Here is a 22,768-nt window from a genome sequence, read left to right as displayed (position 1 = left end):
GAGGTCCTGAGAAGGCATTTTGAGACAACAACAGTTAACATACTCTGTTGGCAAACAGCAGAATCAGCTGCTAGAGATCCGTGAGAGCCTCATTCAGGAAGAAACCCTCAGGGAAGTAAGGGACTCATGATCATGACGATGTGTGAACATAGCTGGGGAAGAACACCAGACCGTCCTGGTGAGGTTTGCTGATGAATTTCATACTCAAGAGAAGAATTTGTAGGCTTCCTTCCTCATCAAGTTGATACAGAAATTCTGGTTGTGTAATTTCACACTGGGACTAAATATGGAGCACTGTCATGGCCAGACAGACGTTGTATCCAGTAGATTTTCTTCAAAAATGAAAGTTGTTGCTTTAAGACTCATAGGGAAGTATCCCTAAGCTGTCTACACACTCTGTTCTTCCTTTGCCTTACATATGTGGTTGGCAAAATCAGTGCCTGTTAGGGGCGTACCTGTTGCATTGGGAACAACTGAGGAAGGTTGTTCTTTTATCCATTAATTACCATGACTCTTTTAGAACTTGACAATGTAATTTCTGTCTCTTCTCAGAATAATGAAAAGGGTAATGACCTGAAGGAAATTTATCATTCTCAGTGGACAGACAAGAATGATGCTTTTGAAATTTAAATAGATCTCCTGCAAGCACTTACTTTATGTTTAGATGGAATAACCATCTAGCTGGCTGAGCATTTGTCCTCTGCAGTGTATCAACAGATTTTTATTTCATTTTTGTCACTGTTGTCCTTTAAAGTGTCCTATCTTAACCTCTTTAAAAAGTCCTATCTTTTTCAAGAGTCTTTGGAGAAAATCTCCAGGGGGCAAATCTTTGACGTTTTCTTTGCAGTCAGTAGAATGACTGCAGCGTTGCATTCACTAATGAGGTGATGGAAAATATTAAAACTTACCATGGATTTTGGTTTGAGGAAGCCATAAGTTTGATAACCAAACTTGATATTCAAATGAAACTCCCTGGGAAATTCCACAGAGTTCAGCAAGGTAACCTGGAATCTCAATTAACCTCTGAGACTTACTCTGAAGAATCCCTAAGTGTTCCAACAGTGGAGCACATTACTCGGGACCTTAAAGATACAGCTGACCCCTGAACAACACAGGTTTGAACTGCACGGGCCCACTTATACGGGATTTTTGCAATAATAAATACCACAGTACTACGTGATCCACAGTTGGGCAAATCCATGGATAGGGAGGAACTGTGGTTAGGGAGAGCTGACTGTAAGTTACATACAGATCGACTGCAGGCAATGTTGGTGCCCCTAACCCCCAAGCTGTTCAAGTATCAACTGTATATACTCAGAACAACACCCCAAAGCCTGTAAATGCTTATCTCTGGTACCATCGGTCACAGCACAGCTCAAATTCAACACATCAGAGGAATAGCATGCTGACGTGTACACAAGTGACTTAGCCAACCCTGACACACTCTCAGCCCAGCTCCACAATTGGAGAATCAAGCAGAAGCACAGAAGGACAGAGGTAGAGCTTCCATCCACCCCTTATGAAGCCCTCCACCTGCTTGGCCTCAAGTTTTTTCCTAATGTTTATGCATTGCTGAAGGGCCTTTGCATTCTTCCTGTGATGGAGGTTGAGAATGAGCCCCATGAAAATGGAGGAAAGCATCTCAAAGCACACCTGAGGAACACTTTGACAGACCTAAGCTCAAGTAACTTGGTTTTGCTCAAAATGAATTTTTATATAAAACATGACCTGGATTTCATGGTAGACACATATATCAAACTATACAACTATGCTTCCTACAGATAATTCATAAACCATCAAAATACCTAAAAGAATGTTTAAAAATAGGTTTTCTCCTATATTTAATATTTGAAGGAAAAGCTGTAAGGTGCACGTAGGCACCTTAATCTTTGAATATTTTTGCCTACAGGGCTCTGACTAAATACATTAGCCATTGATAATCTACCTGTTTAAACAACCACTGTTTTTTTTGTTTGTTTGTTTTATTTATTTATTTATTTTTGGCTGTGTTGGGTCTTCGTTTCTGTGCGAGGGCTTTCTCTAGTTGCGGCAAGCGGGGGCCACTCTTCATCGCGGCGCGCGGGCCTCTCACCATCGCGGCCTCTCTTGTTGCGGAGCACAGGCTCCAGACGCGCAGGCTCAGTAATTGTGGCTCACGGGCCCAGCTGCTCCGCCGCATGTGGGATCTTCCCAGACCAGGGCTCGAACCCGTGTCCCCTGCATTGGCAGGCAGATTCTCAACCACTGCGCCACCAGGGAAGCCCCAACCACCGTTTTAAGGCTCACACTTTGAAAACTTATCTGGTTTTCCAGAAGATAGTACTGAAAGCGCCGCATTTCATTTCTGCGTGATCTCTGGTACCGGCACTCTGGAACTGTTCAAAGTCATTTCAATATAGCATTTGTTATCACTGTGGACCCTACTGTATTGAGTTATCAGTTCTTTGAAGGAATAAATGTTGGGGAGGTGTGGGAGGAAGGAATACATTTTATAAAATATTACAACGAATCTCACAACTGACTTTTGACTAGTTGAAGGTTTAAGTATATTGTTAAACATTTGTAATGTACAGTGAAGGGAATTACCAGAGAGAGAGAGAGAGAGAGAGAGAGAGAGAGAGAGAGAGGGAGAGAGAGAGGGGGAGAGAGAAACTGTGAGCTGGTTAAGCAGTGTAGTTTTGTCTTTATAAAGTGAACCTAAAGGCACAAGTTACAATTGAAGTTCAAATGAAGAGCCCACCACTGTTGTTCCACATCTGGTTGCTGCTATTTACGTTACTTTGTGGAGCCTACACCTTCTTCTATCCTAACCTTTTATCAGGTATATGTTAAACACTTCTGCATCATGCTCAAGACAGAATTAGAGGCAATGGATACAACTGATTTACTGTTTTCTTCTGCTTTTTCTCTGACTACACTTACTTCATCTTGAGCTGGAAAACTTGCAAAAATAAATATTTGGTGGTTCATTTAGGAATAAAACAGTCTTTAGTAAGGAAAATAAATTTTATTTTAATCTAAATGAATTTTTATTTCATCTTATTTCAACAAAATAAGCTTATTTCAATATAAATAAAATATGGATTTGGCTTTTCAATAAATTTGTTTTAAAATTTCATTTTGAAAACATTGTGCCTAGATGAGTTTGCTGGTGAATTCTTCCAAACTTTTAATACGGATAAAATTACACCAATTCTCTATAATTGCTTTCAGAAGACAGAAGCAGAGGAAATACTTCCTAACTGATTTTATGAGGCCAGAATTACCATGATATCAAAACTAGACAAAGACATTATAAGAAAAGGAAACAACAGACTGATCTCTCTCATGAACATATATGCAAAAATATTTAGCAAAATATTAGCAAACCAAATCCAATAATGTATAAAAAGTATTATACACCATGACCAAGTGGGATTTATCCCAGGTATGCAAGATTGGTTCAACATTCAAAAATCAACTAATGTAATCCATCACATCAACAGGCTAAAGAAAATCACATGATCATATCAATAAATGCAGGAAAAACATTTGACAAAATCCAACACCCATTCCTAATAAAATCTATCAGAAAACTAGGAATAGAGGGAAATATCCTCAACTTCATAAAGAACATCTACAGAATACAACTAAAATACTTAATGGTGAGAAGGTAATTGTCTGTGTAGAAAATGTGAAAGAATCAACCAAAAAAATCCTGGAACTAATAAGCAATTATAGCAAGGTTGCAGGATACAAAGTTAATATACAAAAGCCAATCATTTTCTTATGTACCAGCAATGAAGAAGTGGAATCTAAAATGAAAAACACACTACCATTTACATTAGCACTTAAAAAATCTAATACTGAGGAATAAATCTAACAAAATATATGCAAGGTCTATATGAGGAAAAATACAGAACTCTGATGAACAAAATCAGAGAAGAGCTAAATAAATGGAGAGATATTCCATGTTCACAGACAGGAAGACTCAATATTGTCAAGATATCAGTTCTTCCCAACTTGCTCTATAGATTCAACACAATCACAATAAAAATCTCAGGAAGTTACTTTTGTAGATGTTGACAAACTGATTCTAAAGTTTCTATGAAGAGGCCAAAGACCCAGAATAGCCAACACAACATTGAAGGAGAAGAACAAAACTGGAAGACTGATACCACCAGACTTCAGGATTTACTATAAAGCTACAGTAATCAAAACAGAGTGGTATGGGCATAAGAATAAAGAAATAGATCAAGGGAACAGAGTACAGAGCCCAGAAACTGACCCACATAAATACAGTCAACTGATCTTCAATGAAGGAGCAAAGGTAATATAATAGAGCAAAGATAGTCTTCTCAACAAATGGTACCGGAACAACTGGACATACACATGCAAAAAAAAAAAAAAGGAATCTAGACACAGACCTCATACCTTTCACCAAAACTAAATCAAAATGGATCACAGGCCTAAATGTAAATGCAAAAATATAAAACTCCTAGAAGATAACATAGGCAAAAATCCTAGTTGACCTTAGATATAGGGGTAACTTTTTAGATACACCAAAGGCATGATCCATGAAAGAGATAATTGATAATCTAGACTTCATTAAGATTAAAAACTTCTGCTCTGTGGAAGACAACGACAAGAGAATGAGAAGACAAGCCACAGACAGACATATTTGCAAAAGACACATCTGATAAAGGATTGTTGCCCAAAATATACAAAGAACTCTTAAAACGCAACAATAAGAAAACAAATAACCCAACTGAAAAATGGGCCAAAGACCTTAACAGACACCTCATCAAAAAAGATGTACAGAAGGAAAATAAGCATATGAAAAGATGCCATCACATTATAGACCTTAACAGACACCTCATCAAAAAAGACGTACAGAAGGAAAATAAGCATATGAAAAGATGCCATCACGTTATATGTCTTCAGGGATATGCAAATTAAAACAACAGTGAGATCGCCACAACTACCAGAATGGCCGAAATCCAGAACACTGACAACACTAAATGCTGGCAAATACATAGAACAACAGGAACTCTCATACACTGCAAAATGGTACAACTGCTTTAGAAGACAGTTTGACAGTTACTTACAAAACTTAAAAAAAAAAAAAAACTTAAAAAAATCAGCTTTATATTGAAGTATAATTGACATATAAAATTGTAACATACTTAAAGTATACACTGTGGTGATTTGATACACGTATACTTTGTGAAAGGATTCCCCATCTAGTTAATTAACACATCCTCTTACCATATAATCCAGCAATCACACTCCCTGGTATTTACTCAAAAGAGTTTAAACACTTATATGTATATAAAAACGTGCACACAGATGTTTATAGCAGCTTTATTCATAGTTGCCAAAAGTTGGAGCAATCAAATGTCCTTCGGCAGGCAAATCAATAAACTGTGGTACATTTTAGTTATTTATTTTTGGCCATGCCACGTGGCATGTGGGATCTTTGTTCCCTGACCAGGGATTGAACCCGCACCCCCTTCATTGGAAGCGTGGAGTCTTAACCACTGGGCCGCCAGGGAAGTCCCAATCTGTGGTACATTCGGACAATGGAATATTATTCAGTGTTAAAAAGAAATGAGCTATGAAAAGACACAGAGGAAACTTAAGTACATGTTACTAAGTAAAAAAAGCCAATCTGTAAAAGCTACATACTCTATGATTCCAACAACATGACATTCTGGAAAAGGCAAAACTATGGAGATAGTAAAAAGATCAGTGATTGCCAGGGTTAGGGTGTAAGGAGGGACCAAGAGGTGGAGTACAAAAGACTTTTAGTGCAGTGACAATACTCCGTATGCTATAATGGTGGATACACGTCATTATACATTTGTCAAACCCATAGAACGTACAACACTAAAGAGGGAAAGCTAATGCACGCTGTGGACTCTGGGTGATTATTATACGTCAATGAGGTTCAATGATTGTAACAAATGTACCACTCTGGTGGGGGGATGTTGATAGTGGAGGAGGCTGTGGGTGGGCAGGAAGGAAGAATATGGTAAATCTTGCCTTTTCTGCTCAATTTTGCTGTGAATCTGAAACTGCTCTAAAAAAATAAAGTCTATTTTTTAAAAATTTAACTAATTCACAGAGTGATTTTCTTAAAATATTTATTTATTTATTTGGCTGAGCTGGGTCTTAGTTGCCACACAATCTTCGTTGCCGCGTGTGGGATATTTTAGTTGCAGCATGTGAACTCTTAGTTGCAGCAAGTGGGATCTAGCTCCCTGACCAGGGATCAAACCCGGGCCCCCTGCATTGGGAGCACAGAGTCTTAGCCACTGGACCACCAGGGAAGTCCCTCACAGAGTGATTTTAACAGAGTTTATGTGATGAATAAAGAGCACTCCAAATATCTAAGCACATTTTTTTTCTCTTTTGTAAAACTTCTCAGTGGCCTCACTGAAGGCAGAGAAACTAGTTATGAGTCTATTAGAAATGATCATACCTGAAAAGCAGATTTCTTCAATCAGTATGTCTCCAAAGACAAATCTAGAACCAACTATGGTATTGTTCAGGAAAATCTGGGTGGGAGGCAGGGAAGAGCTATAGTTAATACACAATCTCTCTAACCTCTAGATGAGGGTTCTCAACAGGGGACCATGGACTCCTGTGACATCCATAGATCAAGGCAATCCTTGAACTCTATGAAACTTTGTAACATTTTCATGTATGTGCATTTTCATGGTTTTTTAAAAATCAAATTCTAAAAGGATTCCATGACACAAAAAAGGTTAAGAACCAATAGCTAAATTATGTTCTTTTTACCCACGTTTAATCTGCTTTTTTAAAAGTAGACCTAAGTAACTCTTTGGAGAATGAAAAAAACTACCACAACAGGAATACTGGGCACCCGAAATTGTGGAAAAACTGCTAGGTACAGCATGTTTAATTGGATGAACCTAAGAATCATGCGGGAAATCAAAAAAATCTGGTCCTACTCAACTAGGTGCTGACGATAGGAAAAAAACTCAAAACTTTTCTTTTTTTTTTCTCTTTATGCCTTTTGTCATCCTGTAAGGATCATGGGACCTTCCTTAGCAGAGGAATATCTCCTACATCAAATCAGAACTATTGGGACTTCCCTGGTGGCACAGTGGTTAAGAATCCGCCTGCCAATGCAGGGGACATGGGTTCGAGCCCTGGCACGGGCAGATCCCACATGCCGCGGAGCAACTAAGCCCGTGTGCCACAACTACTGAGCCTGCACTCTAGAGCCCACGAGACACAACTACTGAGCCTGCGTGCCACAACTACTGAAGCCCGTGTGCCTAGAGCCCGTGCTCCACAACAAGAGAAGCCACTGCAATGAGAAGCCCGCACACTGCAACAAAGAGTAGCCCCCGCTCGCCATAACTAGAGAAAGCCCGCACACAGCAACGAAAACCCAATGCAGTCAAATAAATAAATGAATGAATGAACGAATTTTTTAAAAAATCAGAACCATTATCGGGTAATGTTGGTATTTGGATTAAATGAATACATTGGCTCAAGGCCTGGAAATATTAGGGATGCATAAGCCAGCAGCTGATGGGTGTGACAATATCATGCCATATTGATATGGCCTACTCATAATTCCATAAATGCCTCACTCTGAACCCTTCAGCATTAGAACATATAATTCTCCTTTGTGTTGATGGGAAGACTATGTTTTCACCATGAAGTTCAAGTCATTTTTAGGATATCATCTTCCACACCACAACTCTTGCCTAATATCATTTCCTTTAAAGTGTGACTGAAGTGAGTATTTTTTGTACAGAGTTCACTAAAATCCTGATGCAGTTACCTTTTGTTAATTTATTAGAAGCATAATCCATAGTAATTTACGCCTTTCTCTTATATAAAATCATATCTACCCCAAACGATTCATTTGTAATTTGACATGAATTATATTATTTTTCACTTTCCAAACATTTCCAATATTAAAGTAGCTTAAAGGCCCAAAGCATACAGCAAAATGGGAATATGACCCTGAAGAACTTTAAATACCAAGATGAAACTAAATTAGAATAATGGGCTGTGGGTTATAATACATTATTACATTACAATAATGTAATATTAGTAAATATAATCATAGTAAGCTTAAGAGAAGGAATTTTATTTATTGATCTTCATACTCTACAGAACTTAGCACAGTGTCTAGAACAAAGTAGATTCCAGAAGAGTCTGATAAATAATCTCTTAAATATTTATTTTCTTTGCTTGCCTGTATTTATGTTAACAGAAAAACTCTGAAATGTTGGGCCCCAAATTCAGTTAAGGTATCACTAGCTTAGCCCTATATTTTCTATAGCCATCTTTATATTGTGTTGTAGTAAGAGCCTTAAGAATTTCACTTCTGTATATTATCATGGGGACATAATCTGAAAGTCAACAAAACTGTATGCACAATGATATCTGTAAAATCCTTAATTATAAAAGCAAACACTGAAAACAAGTGTCAACAATGGGAAAATGGTTAACTAGTTACAATGGAATGCTTAAAGTAAGTTTTATTTAATTAAATAAATTACATTAAGAATATAATTAATTTTAACAACATTAAGGTAATGTTTATATGATAATATTAAGTAAAAAAAAGAACAGGCTACAAAAATGTATATACATTTTACATATCAACTATGTAAAAAATATACAAAGGAAAAAAGTTGGAAAGAAAACATAATTCATCAATTTTAAGATATATTCTCTACCACACACATTTTCTAAAACTGGGATTCATTGTATCACCAAGTATATATTAACTGTAGTATCCTTGTTTTTCTAAAAGGTTGTTGGAATATTTGAATTTCCTTTCATGCCTTACTTTTTTAATGTCAATTGGTTATCTGGGTAGTGGGCCATTTTGTGGGTAATGGGTCATTTTGTGCTTTCCTGTATTTAAAAAAAAAAACCCTATATTTAAATTTTTTTAGAAAATTAATGTTATGGGAAATTCTAGCCAAAGTCTCTAACACTATGATGTATATATTTTTTTCATTTTTCTTCTGGAAAGAAGATGAAGCTAACAAATTATGATCATGAAGTAATTTTTACCAGGATTTGTGTGACCTTTCCAAGAAAGTAAATACATATATATCAATAAGGAAAAAGTACATGCAGTTTTGCAGAATGTCCATGAGAAGTCATACATCTTTCTTTGTTAATGCTTACTTGCTATTTAATGTTTCTATTAGAAAGTTGAGAGAGACTTGCCCCTTAGTACTTTGAATGAGGCTACAAAGTTGTGTGAATGTCAATGTTGAAACTGCCTCAAGTGAGGAATAAGAGTTAAGTACACACTGTCACCAAGCGCCCACAGTATTTGCTTGGTGGGGGTATTAAAGGGATTAGAACCTATTGCCCTCTTCCTTGAAGCTGTCACTCAATACTGCCCGGGAAGTTGGGCTGTAGGTTGTCCAGCAAATGCTGTCCAGCTCTAGGACCACGCAAGCCATGTCAGCTTGGGTGGCCCTGGACTGCACAAATACTTGAGATAGTCTCACCTTTGGCAGGAGACTAAATGCGATGCAAATAACACAAAAATTTTGCTTAGAAATGTCTTAGAGAATAAAGGAAAAATTTTAAAAATGTTTGAATGTTTTTTGCTTTTTTGTATCCTAAAATTTCCATTTCATTTCATTTAAAAGCCTTGTCCAGGGAATTCCCTGGTGGCACAGTGGCTAAGACTCCGTGCTCCCAATGCAAGGGGCCCAGGTTCGCTCCCTGGCCAGGGAACTAGATCCCACATGCATACCGCAACTAAGAGTTCTCATGCCACAACTAAAGAGCCCACGAGCCGCAACTAAGGATCCCACCTGCCTGAAATAAGACCCAGCACAACCAAATAAATAAATATTTTAAAAAATAATAATAATATAAAAAATAAAAGCCTTGTCCAGAGACAGGAGATCATCTTTATTTTTGGCAAGGTTCTAAATGGCTAGGCAACTATCCTAACATAATTTATTTACTAATTAATCTTTTCCACAATTGATGTGAAATAATGCCTGTATCATTTACAAAATTCCCATATACACATTCTATTTTTAGACTCCCAATACTATTCCACTGAAGTGCAGATTTCTTGACATAACATACCAAATTGTTTCAAGCATTATAGCTTCATGATTAAATATCCAGTTGGGTCAGTGTATTAGTTATCTACTGCTGCATAACAAGTAACCCCTGAAATTCAGCATCATAAAACAACATTACCTCACACAATTGTAAGGAATCTGGGGGCAGCTTAGCTGGGTGGTTCTGCCTCAGAGTCTCACAAGGTGGCTATCCAGGTGTAGGATGGGGCTGAAGTCATCTCAAGGCTTGACAGGGCTGAAGGAGCCACTTCTAAGCTCACCCACATTGTTGTTGTTGACAGGGATTGGTTCCTCACTTGATGCTGGCCAGAGGTTTTAGTTCCTTGCCACGTAGGTCTTTCCACAGGGCTGCTCACAATATGGCAGCTTGCATCCTCCAGGGTGAGAGACCAGGGGATGGGGGTATGTCCAAGGCAGAAGTCTGTCTTTTGTAACCTAATCTTGAAGCTGACATATCCTTACCTCTGTCATATGTTACGGGTCACACAGACCAATGAATTTGTAAATCAATAGTGTTCCAGATTTAACAAAGAAAATTATAGCATTCTCAGTTAAATATAATTTTCAGATAAACATCAAAATTTAGTATATCGCAATAAAGTGAGTCACATGAATTTTTGGTTTCCTAGTGCACGTAAAAGTTATGTTTAAGCTATAATGTAGTCTAGTAAGTGTGCAATAGCATTATGTCTGAAAAAACAATGCACATATCTTAATTAAAAAATGCTTTATCACTAAAATATGTTACCCACCATCCGAGCCTTCAGTGAGTGGTAAGTTTCTTTGCTGGTGAGGGTCCTGCCTCGGTGTTGATGGCTGCTGACTGATCAGGGTGGTGGTTGCTGAAGGCTGGGGTGGCTATGGCAGTTTCTTAGAATAAGACAACCACGAAGTTTGCCACATCGACTGACTCTTCCTTTCACGAATGATTCCTCTGTAGCCTGCAATGCTGTTGGATAGCATTTTACCCACAGAACTTCTTTCAAAACTGGAGTCAATCCTCTTAAACACTGGTACTGCTTTATCAACTAAATTTATGTAATACAGTAAGTCCCCTACATACGAATGAGTTCTGTTCCGAGAGCGCGTTTGTAAGTCCAATTTGTTCATTAAGTCCAACAAAGTTAGCCCAGATACCCAACTAACACAATTGGCTATATAGTACTGGACTGTAATAGGTTTATAATACTTTTCACACAAATAATACATAAAAAACAAACACGAAAAATAAAACATTTTTAATCTTACAGTACAGTACCTTGAAAAGTACAGTAGTATAGTACAACAGCTGGCATACAGGGGCTGGCATCGAGTGAACAGGCGAGAAGAGTTACTGACTGGAGGAGGGAGAGGTGGTGGGAACACCAGCAATAGGAGACGGAGGGCAAGCTGCAATTTCACTCATGCCTGACACCGTCAGCACAGATTCTGGTTCCTTGCTGGATTCAATTCTATCTATCCTCTTGAAAAAACGATCCAGTGATGTCTGAGTAGTAGCTCTTTTTTTCTTGTCAGAAATGACATGGTAGCACTGGATTGCATCCTGAATGGCCGCTGCAACCTTCGTGTACCATTCTACGTTCGGGTCCTGTGCCTAAAAACTAACAGTGCCTCCTCAAATAAAGAAAATCCCCTTGCCATTTCCTGCGTCATGAATCTCTTCGGTTCTTCAATTACTTCTTCTTCCTCTTGTCTCTCTTCGTCCTTTCTCTGGGCCTCCAATTCCACCAGGTCTTCACTAGTATGCTCTTCGTGTTGCACAGCCAGGAGTTCAATGAAGTCGTCCTCTTGCAGATCTAGCTCCGCCTTCTCTCTGAGGGTCACTAAGTTGCTGAAGAGCTCTTTGGACTCCTCATCCACCTTCTCAAATACACGAAAATCATGAACAAAGGTTCTTCCAAACCCCATTCATGGTGACGGCCATAACCTCACACCAAGCAAAATCAATGGTTTTTATGGCCTTGTAGATGTTATAGGCCTTCCAAAATTGTCGCAAGATTGTTTCTGATTCGTCACTTGCCTTTACTGCCTGACGAAAAGTGTGACGTAAATAATATTTCCTGAAAGTCACTATAACTCCCTGGTCCATAGGTTGGATGAGTGACATAGTATTCGATGGCAGATGCACTACTTTGACGTTGGGATGAAAGTCATCCATGAATGGGGGTAGCCCAGAGCACGGTTGAGCAGCAAAAGAATGTTGAATGGGACGTCCTTCTCCAAGCAATATTTCTCTACCTCTGGGATAAAGTGGTGGAAAAACCAGTGCTAGAAAATGGCCTGTGTAATCCAGGCTTTGGGGTTACTCTTCCACACAACAGGAAGAGAGCCCTTGACTATGTTTTTAAGGGCTCTTGGGTTCGCTGAATGATAAACTAAGAGAGGCTTCAGCATTGCCACCAAACAACAGAGTTAGCCTATCCTTTGCTGCTTTATAGCCTGGCAACCACTTTTCCTCCTTACTGATATAATTTTGGTCTGGCATCCTCTTCCAGTACAGCCCTGTCTCATCCACACTGAAAACCTGTGCCTTCATCAATAATTTCTCAAAATGTTTCCGGAAATTCCTGGGCAGCTACCATACCTGCATTCACTACTTAACCACATACTTTTTTTTTTTAATTGGAGTAAAATTGCTTTACAATGTTGTGTCAGTTTCTGCTGTATAACGAAGTGAATCAGCTATATGTATACATATATCCCCTCCCTCTTGGACCTCCCTCCCACACCCCCCCATCCCACCCAGCTAGGTCATCACAGAGCACCAAACTGAGCTCCCTGTGCTTTATAGCAGGTTCCCACTAGCTATCTATTTTACACACAGTAGTGTATTTATGTCAAACCTAATCTCCCAATTCATCCCACCCTCCCTTTCCCGCCCTGTGTCCACATGTCCTTTCTCTACATCTGCATCTCTATTCCTGCCCTGGAAATAGGTTCATCTGTACTATTTTTCTGATCCCACATATATGCAGTAATATACGATATTTGTTTTTCTAGTTCTGATTTACTTCACTCTGTATGACAGATTCTAGGTCCATCCACATCTCTACAAATGACCCAATTTCGTTCCTTTTTATGGCTGAGTAATATTCCATTGTATATACGTGCCACATCTTCTCTATCCATTCATCTGTTGATGGGCATTTAGATTGCTTCCATGACCTGGCTATTGTAAATAGTGCTGCAATGAACACTGGGGTGCATGTGTCTTTTTGAATTACGGTGTTCTCTGGGTATATGCCCAGTAGTGGGACTGCTGAGTCATATGGTAATTCTATTTTTAGTTTTTTAAGGAACCTCCATACTGTTCTCCATAGTGGCTGTATCAATTTACATTCCCACCAACAGTGCAAGAGGGTTCCCTTTTCTCCACACTCTCTCCAGCATTTACTGTTTGTAGATTTTTGATGATGGCCATTCTGACCAGTGTGAGGTGATGCCTCATTGCAGTTTTGATTTGCATTTCTCTGATAATTAGTGATGCTGAGCAGCTTTTCATGTGCTTCCTGGCCATCTGTATGTCTTCTTTGGAGAAATGTCTATTTAGGTCTTCTGCCCAGTTTTGGATTGGGTTGTTTTGTTTCTTTGATATTGAACTGCATGAGCTGATAATATATTTTGGAGATTAATCCTCTGTCCATTGATTCGTTTGCAAATATTTTCTCCCATTCTGAGGGTTGTCTTTTCGTCTTGTTTATAGTTTCCTTTGCTGTGCAAAAGGTTTTAAGTTTCATTAGGTCCCATTTGTTTATTTTTGTTTTTATTTCCATTTCTGTAGGCAATGGGTCAAAAAAGATCTTGCTGTGATTTATGTCAAAGAGTGTTCTTCCTCTGTTTTCCTCTAAGAGTTTTATAGTGCCCGGTCTTACATTTACGTCTTTAACCCATTTTGAGTTTATTTTTGTGCATGGTGTTAGGGAGTGTTCTAATTTCATTCGTTTACATGTAGCTGTCCAGTTTTCCCAGCACCACTTATTGAAGAGGCTGTCTTTTCTCCATTGTATATCCTTGCCTCCTTTGTCATAGATTAGGTGACCATAGGTGCATGGGTTTATCTCTGGGCTTTCTATCCTGTTCCATTGATCTATATTTCTGTTTTTGTGCCAGTACCATGTTGTCTTGATTACTGTAGCTCTGTAGTATAGTGTGAAGTCAGGGAGTCTGATTCCTCCAGCTCTGTTTTTTTCCCTCAAGACCACTTTGGCTATTCGGGGTCTTTTGTGTCCCCATACAAATTTTAAGATTTTTTGTTCTAGTTCTGTAAAAAACGCCATTGGCAATTTGATAAGGATGGCATTGAATCTGTAGATTGCTTTGGGTAGTATAGTCATTTTCACAATATTGATTCTTCCAATCCAAGAACATGGTATATCTCTCCATCTGTTGGTATCATCTTTAATTTCTTTCATCAATGTCTTATAGTTTTCTGCATACAGGTCTTTTGTCTCCCTAGGTAGGTTTATTCTTAGGTTTTTTATTCTTTTTGTTGCAATGGTAAATGGGAGTGTTTCCATAATTTCTCTTTCAGATTTTTCATCATTAGTGTATAGGAATGCAAGAGAATTCTGTGCATTAATTTTGTATCCTGCAACTTTACCAAATTCATTGATTAGCTCTAGTAGTTTTCTGGTGGCATCTTTAGGATTCTCTATGTATAGTATCATGTCATCTGCAAATAGTGACAGTTTTACTTCTTCTTTTCCAATTTGGATTCCTTTTATTTCTTTTTCTTCTCTGATTGCCATGGCTAGGACTACCAAAACTATGTTGAATTACAGTGGTGAGAGTGGACATCCTTGTCTTGTTCCTGATCTTAGAGGAAATGCTTTCAGTTTTTCACCATTGAGAATGATGTTTGCTATGGGTTTGTCATATATGACCTTTATTACATTGAGGTAGGTTCCCTCTGTCCCACTTTCTGGAGAGTTTTTATCATAAATGGGTGTTGAATTTTGTCAAAAGCTTTTTCTGCATCTATTGAGATGATCATATGGTTTTTATTCTTCAATTTGTTAGCATGGTGTATCACATTGATTGATTTGCATATATTGAAGAATCTTTGCATCCCTGGGATAAATCCCACTTGATCATGATGTATGATCCTTTTAATATGTTGTTGGATTCTGTTTGCTAGTATTTTGTTGAGGATTTTTGCATCTATATTCATCAGTGATACTGGTCTGTAATTTTCTTTTTTTGTAGTATCTTTGTCTGGTTTTGGTATCAGGGTGATGGTGGCCTCATAGAATGAGTTTGGGAGTGTCCCTTCCTCTGCAATTTTTTGGAAGAGTTTGAGAAGGATGGGTGTTAGCTCTTCTCTAAATGTTTGATAGAATTCACCTGTGAAGCCATCTGGTCCTGGACTTTTTTTGTTGGAAGATTTTAAATCACAGTTTCAATTTCATTACTTGTGATTGGTCTGTTCATATTTTCTATTTCTTCCTGGTTCAGTCTTGGAAGGTTATACCTTTCTAAGAATTTGTCCATTTCTTCCAGGTTGTCCATTTTATTGGCATAGATTTGCTTCTAGTAGTCTCTTAGGATGCCTTGTATTTCTGTGGTGTCTGTTGTAACGTCTCCTTTTCCATTTCTAATTTTATTGATTTGAGTCCTCTCCCTCTTTTTCTTGATGAGTCTGGCTAATGGTTTATCAATTTTGTTTATCTTCTCAAAGAACCAGCTTTTAGTTTTATTGATCTTTGCTATTGTTTTTTTTTTTGTTTCTATTTCATTTATTTCTGCTCTGATCTTTATGATTTCTCTCCATCTGCTAACTTTGGGTTTTGTTTGTTCTTCTTTCTCTAATTCCTTTAGGTGTAGGGTTAGATTGTTTATTTGAGATTTTTCTTGTTTCTTGAGGTGAGATTGAATTGCTATAAACTTCCCTCTTAGAACTGCTTTTACTGCATCCCATAGGTTTTGGGTCATTGAGTTTTCATTTTCATGTGTTTCTATGTACTTTTTTAATTTCCTCTTTGATTTCTTCAGTGATCTCTTGGTTATTTAGCAGCGCACTGTTTATACTCCATGTATTTGTGTTTTTTACAGGTTTTTTCCTGTAATTGATTTCTTATTTCATAGCACTGTGGTCGGAAAAGATGCTTGATATGATTTCAGTTTTCTTAAATTTTCCAAGGCTTGATTTACGACCCAAGATGTGATCTATCCTGGAGAATGTTCTGTGTGCGCTTGAGAAGCAACTGTATTCTGCTGCTTTTGGGTGGAATGTCCTGTAAATATCAGTTAAATCTATCTGGTCTACTGTGTCATTTAAAGCTTGTGTTTCCTTATTTATTTTCTGTCTGGATGATCTGTCCATTGGTGTAAGTGGGGTGTTAAAGTCCCCCACTATTATTGTGTTACTATCGATTTTCCCTTTTATGGCTGTTAGCATTTGCCTTATGTATTGAAGTGCTCCTATGTTGGGTGCATAAATATTTATAATTGTTATATCTTTTTCTTGGGTTGATCCCTTGATCATTATGTGGTGTCCTTTCTTATCTCTTGTAACAGTCTTTATTTTAGAGTCTATTTTATCTGATATGAGTATTGCTACTCCAGCTTTTTTTTGATTTCCATTTGCATGGAATATCTTTTTCCATCCCCTCACTTTCAGTCTGTATGTGTCCCTAGGTCTGAAGTGGGTCTCTTGTAGACAGTATGTATATGGGTCTTGTTTTTGTATCCATTCAGCCAGTCTGTGTCTTTTGGTTGGAGCAGTCAACCCATTTACATTCGAGGTAATTATTGATATGTATGTTCCTATTACCATTTTCTTGTTTTGGGTTTGTTTTTGTGGGTCTTTTTTAATATTATCTATCTATATATATATTTATTTTATTTATCTGGCTGCATTGGGTCTTCAGTTGCGGCACGTAGGCTCTTCTTTGCAGTGTGCAGGCTTCTCTCTAGTTGTGGTGCACAGGCTCCAGAGCATGCTGGCTTAGTTGCCCTGCAGCATGTGGGATCTTAGTTCCCCAACCAGGGCCCAAACCTGCATCCCCTGCATTGGAAGGCAGATTCTTAACAACTGGACCACCAGGGAAGTCCCTGCCTTTTTCTTCTCTTGTGTTTCCTGCTTAGAGAAGTTCCTTTAGCATTTGCTACAAAGCTGGTTTGGTGGTGCTGAATTCTCTTAGCTTTTGCTTGTCTGTAAAGCTTTGATTTCTCCACTGAATCTTAATGAGATCTTTGCTGGGTAGAGTAATCTTGGTTGTAGGTTTTTCCCTTTCATCACTTTAAATATATCCTGCCACTCCCTTCTGGCCTGCAGAGTCTCTGCTGAAAAATCAGCAATAACCTATGGGGATTCCCTTGTAGGTTATTTGTTGCTTTTCCCTTGCTGCTTTTAATTTTTTTCTTTGAATTTAATTTTTGTTAGTTTGATTAATATGTGTCTTGGTGTGTTTCTCCTAGGGTTTATCCTGCATGGGACTCTCTGTGCTTCCTGGAATTGGGTGGCTATTTCCTTTCCCATGTTAGGGAAGTTTTTGACTACAATCTCTTCAAATATTTTTTCAGACCCTTTCTCTTTCTCTTCTTCTTCTGGGACCCCTATAATTCGAATGTTGGTGCATTTAATGTTGTCCCAGAGTGAGACTGTCCTCAATTCTTTCCATTCTTTTTTCTTCATTCTGCTCCTCAGCAGTTATTTCCACCATTCTATCTTCCAGCTCACTTATTCGTTGTTCTGCCTCAGTTATTCTCCTATTGATTCCTTCTAGAGTATTTTTCATTTCAGTTATTGTGTTGTTCATCACTGTTTGTTCTTTAGTTCTTCTAGGTCTTTGTTAAACATTTCTTGTATTTTTTCAATCCGTGCCTCCATTCTATTTCCGAGATTTTGGATCACCTTTACTATCATTACTCTGAATTCTTTTTCAGGTAGGTTGCCTATTTCCTCTTCATTTATTTGGTCTTCTAGGTTTTCACCTTGCTCCTTCATCTGTAACATATATTTTTGTCACCTCATTTTTTTTTTGATGGGTGGGGCTGTGTTCCTGTCTTAGTGACTGTTTGGCCTGAGGCATCCAGCATTGGGGTTTGCAGGCAGTTGGGTAGAGCCGGGTCTTGGTTCTAAGATGAGGACCTCCAGGAGACCTCACCCCGATTAATATTCCCTGGGGTCTGAAGTTCTCTGTTAGTCCAGTGGTTTGGACTCGGCCCTCCCACCACAGGAGCTCAGGCCCAACCCCCAGTCTGGGAGCCAAGATCCTGCAAGCTGCTTGGCTCGACCAAAACAAAAGGGGGGGGGGCAGAACAATAAAAAAGAATAAAAAATAAAATAAAATTAGAAAAATAAAAAAAATTATTAGAAAAAATAAAAATATAAGTGAAACAACAACAGCAAGGTAAAATAGAACCACAACAGCAAAAAAAAAAAACAAACAAACAGAAAAGGCCTTGGCCATGGGGGGCAGGGCTTTGGCATGGGGTGCAGCCAGAGGGGGCCTCAGAGGGCAGAAGATCAGGACCTCAGCAGGCTCCCTGGGGCCCAAATGGGTGGGGGAAACACTGGCCCATTCCCTCCTATCCCTCAGGGGTCCCTTTCCATTCCCACTGATCACACCGTGGGTGGGCCCCTCCCGAGCGTGGGAATCCCTCCCCTCCCCCAGCCACCCCTCAGGGGCACCGGTCCTGTCCCGCCTCCACTTCTCCTCCCCACTTCTCCCCCCCGCCACATCCTACCCGGTTGTTCGGGGGTTCCTCCCGTCCCCTTAGGTGTCCGAGGTCCCCCACCAGTACCTGGTAGGTGCCCTAGTTGTGAGGAGACGCAAACTCCATGTCCTCCTACTCCTCCATCTTGACCTCCCCAGTTTCTCGCCATTTACCTTTACATTGTGAAGGTTGGCTCTAGCTTTGAACCAATGAAACCTGCCATGGCTGGCATGAAAAGATGCGCCCTCTGATTATTTGCTGTGCTTCTTCTTTAAGTCTTCACAAAGGCTTTTAGCTTTCTCTTGAATCAGCATTAAGCTGAGCAGGACTCGAGGCTGATGCTGATCCTGCATCCACACACTGAGAAGCTTCTCCATCTCCTCCATCACTTGTCCACACTTCTTCAATATTATTGTCAACATCACTGGCAGAGCAGACTTCACATGTTCCATGATCTTGTCCTTGTTCTTTAGAATTGTGCCAACGGTGGAACGATTCATGTTATAATAATGAGTGACAGCTACCATCTTTTTGCCTCTCTCCACTCTCTCAATTATTTTCAGTTTGTTTACATCGTTATCGCTTGATGCTTCTTAGCAGTACCAGCTACATCACCGCTGCTTTTACGCTTGTTTCCGGACATCCTCAGCTTGAAATAAAGATACTGTACTACTGTACTCTATACAGTACTGTAAAGTACACAAAAGCACAACCACTTGTAGAGGATGCATGCACGTGACAATGTACGCCAGACACGTGAACTTATTTACATGATTGGACATGCAAATTCACGTTCGCATCTTTGAAAGTTCGCAACTTGAAGGTTCATACTTAGGGGACTTACTGTATTCTAAATCCTCTGTGGTCATTTCAACAATCTTCACAGCATCTTCACCAGGAGTAGATTCCATTTCAAGAAATCACTTTCTTTGTTCATCCATAAGAAACAACTCTTCATCCATTCAAGTTTTATCATGAGATGGCAGCAAGTCAGTCACATCTTCAGGCTCCACTTCTAATTCTAGTTCTCTTGCTATTTCTTGCTACCACATCTATTGAAGCCTTTAACTCCTCAAAGTCATCCATGAGGGTTGGAATCAACTTCTTCCAAACTCCTATGGATACTGATATAGTGAACTCTTCCCATGAATCACGAAAGTTCTTTTTTTTTTTTTTTTTCCTTTCGGGAGGAGGAAAGATTGATTTATTACTTGCAGCTAGTAAGGAGAACACCCGGGGATCTTTCCCAAAGCAGTGTCTCCACAAATGTTCTTAATGGCATCTAGAATGGTGAATCCCTTCCAGAAAGCTTTCTATTTAGTTTACCCAGATCCATCAGAGGAATCACTATCTATGGCAGCTATAACCTTACAAAATGTGTTTCTTAAATAATAAGACTTGAAACTGTTAATTACTCCTTGATCCATGGGCAGCAGAATGGATGTTATGCTAGCAGGCATGAAAACAACATGAGGGACTTCCCTCGTGGTCCAGTGGTTAAGACTCAGTGCTCCCAATACAGAGGGCACGGGTTTGATCTCTGGTCAGGGAACTAAGATCTCACATGCCACTCGGCGCAGCCAAAACAAAAAACAAAAAAAATACATGAATCTTGTTGTACATCTCCATCAGAGCTCTTGGGTGACTGGGTCCATTGTCAATAAAAGTAATATTTTGAAATGAATCTTTTGTTCTGAGCAGTAGGTCTCAACAGTGGGCTCAAAATATTCAGTACAACATGTGGTCAACTGATGTGATGCCATCCAGGCTTTGTTGTTCCATTTACACAGCACAGGCAGAGTAGATTTAGCATAATTCTTAAGGGCCCTAGGATTTTCAGAATGGTAAATGAGTATTGGCTTTAACTTAAAGTCACCAGCTGCATTAGCCCCTAACAAGAGAATCAGCTTGTCCTTTGAATCTTTGAAGCCAGATATTGACTTCTCCTCTCTAGCTATGAAAGTCATAGAGAGCATCTTCTTCCAATATAAAGCTGTTTCATCTACATTGAACTCTGTTGCTTAGTGTAGCCACCTTCATTAGTTAGCTTAGCTAGATCTTCTGGATAACTTGCTGCAGCTTCTACATCAGCCCTTGCTGCTTTACCTTGCACTTTTATGTTGGAGATAGCTTCTTTCCTTAAACCTTATGAACCAACCTTGACTGGCTTCAAACTTTTCTTCTGTAGCTTCCTCACTCTCTCAGCCGTCACAGAATTGAACAGTGTTAGGGCCTTGCTCTGGATTAGGCTTTGGCTGAAGGGAATATTGTGGCTGGTTTGATCTTCTATCTGGACCAATAAAACTTTCTCTTTATCATCAGTAAGGCTGTTTTGCTTTCTTATCATTTGTGTATTCACTACAGTAACACTTTTAATTTCCTTCACGAACTTTTCCTTTGCATTCATAACTTAGCTAACTGTTTGGTGCAAGAGGCCTAGCTTTCAAGTCTATCTGGGCTTTTGACTGCCTTCCTCACTAAGCTCAATCATTTCCAGCCTTTGATTTAAAGTGAGAGATGTGCAACTCTTCCTTTCACTTGAACACTCAGAGGCCATTGTAGGGTTATTGATTGGCCTAATTTCAATATTGTTGTGTCTCAGGGAATAGGGAGGCCCAGTGAGACAGAGAGAGAGATGGGGGAACAGCTGCTGGGTAGAGCAGTCAGAACACACACATTTATCAACTAAGTTTGCCATCTTATATAAGTGCAGCTTGTGGCGCCCCAGAACAATTATAATAGTAACATCAAAGATCACTGATCACAGATCACCATAACAGGTATAATAAAAATGAAAAAGTTTGAAATACTGTGAGAATTACCAAAATGTGACACAGAGACACAATATGAGCAAATGCTCTTGGAAAAATGGCACCAACAGGACTGTTCAACACAGGGTTATCACAAACCTTTAATTTGTAAAAAAACACAGTATCGGTGAAGTACAATAAAGCAAAGTACAATAAAATAAGGTATGCCTATGTAAGTATGCCCTGTGCAACATTTTAAAATTATGCATTGTTTGTCTGAAGTTCAAATTTAACTGAGAATTCTATATTTTATCTGGCAGCCCTACCCTGGTACAACATAGGAGGGGAATACACAAGGGTATGAAAGCCAAGAGGCAGACAGTGATCACTGGGGTCTGTCTTATAGGTTGGCTACCAGAGCTAAGTCTTCCCATACAACACTTCTTTTTTTTGGCTGATCAATTTCACAGTCACTCTTTCAGTGAAACTGAAAATCAAGTCACGTTCCAAAACAAGAAATCAGTTATAGTTTTTGTTGAGATTTCATTAAATCTACAGATGAATGCAAGGGAAATGGATATATTTATAGTATGGAGTGTTCTCAGCAAGCCTTTTTATATCCTCTATTAAGTTTTATATTTTTCTTCATCTAGGTCATGCATACTTCCTGTTAGGAGTTTGCTGTTATTATAGTTTTGATTTGTGAGTATAATTTTACCTATGATAGTTTTGAGCTGGTTTTCGTTGGAATATAAGACTATTATTGATTTTTGTACATTTATTTTGTAATGGCTACCTTATTGAATGTTCCTATTATTTCTAATAACTTTTAAGTTGATTCCCTTAGGTTTTCCAGGTATGTTATAATGTCATCTGCAACTAATAACAATTTTGCCACCTCCTTTTCAATATTTAAACCTCTAATTTTGTTTTTTTGACTGATTATACTGTCTATCAAGCAGTTATCATTTTTATGAGAAAAACGTGAGCCTCGGAATAGTCTTCTGAATTGGGAGAAAACAATATATAGGAAAACTACTTTACACATTTTATTATTTAGATTGAGGTGTAACTGTAAGTATGATGTTTCCAGACTACCCTCCCCAAATCTGCTACACAAAAAGCTTCCCAGAATTTCACTTTGTTTAAATATCCCACATCTGCGTTGCTTTGAAAGAACTTATAACAAAGTCTGCCTTCCAGAAACAGCGGAACTTTTTCCTTACCATTTCAGGCAGACATTCAAGGGGAATTTTCACAGGA

At 38.8% G+C, this 22,768-nt stretch overlaps 2 long non-coding RNA genes across 3 annotated transcripts in view; both read right to left on the bottom strand.

Moving 5' to 3' along the window:
- The window catches only part of LOC309627163, a 73,611-nt gene that overhangs the window by 38,578 nt on the left and 12,265 nt on the right, over window positions 1-22,768 (bottom strand). The window lies entirely within an intron of this gene.
- LOC309627181 lies at window positions 1,964-22,264 on the bottom strand. The gene is made up of 2 exons (XR_014243573.1): window positions 4,855-22,264; window positions 1,964-4,779 (listed from the first exon to the last, which is right to left on the bottom strand). It is a non-coding gene; the product is annotated as an uncharacterized lncRNA (long non-coding RNA).

Source organism: Balaenoptera borealis, assembly GCF_965194805.1.
Source record: "Balaenoptera borealis genome assembly, chromosome: 3".
Classification (NCBI taxonomy): domain Eukaryota; kingdom Metazoa; phylum Chordata; class Mammalia; order Artiodactyla; family Balaenopteridae; genus Balaenoptera; species Balaenoptera borealis.
Note: the sequence above shows the minus strand (reverse complement) of the source record. Positions and strands in the feature narration are given on the sequence as shown.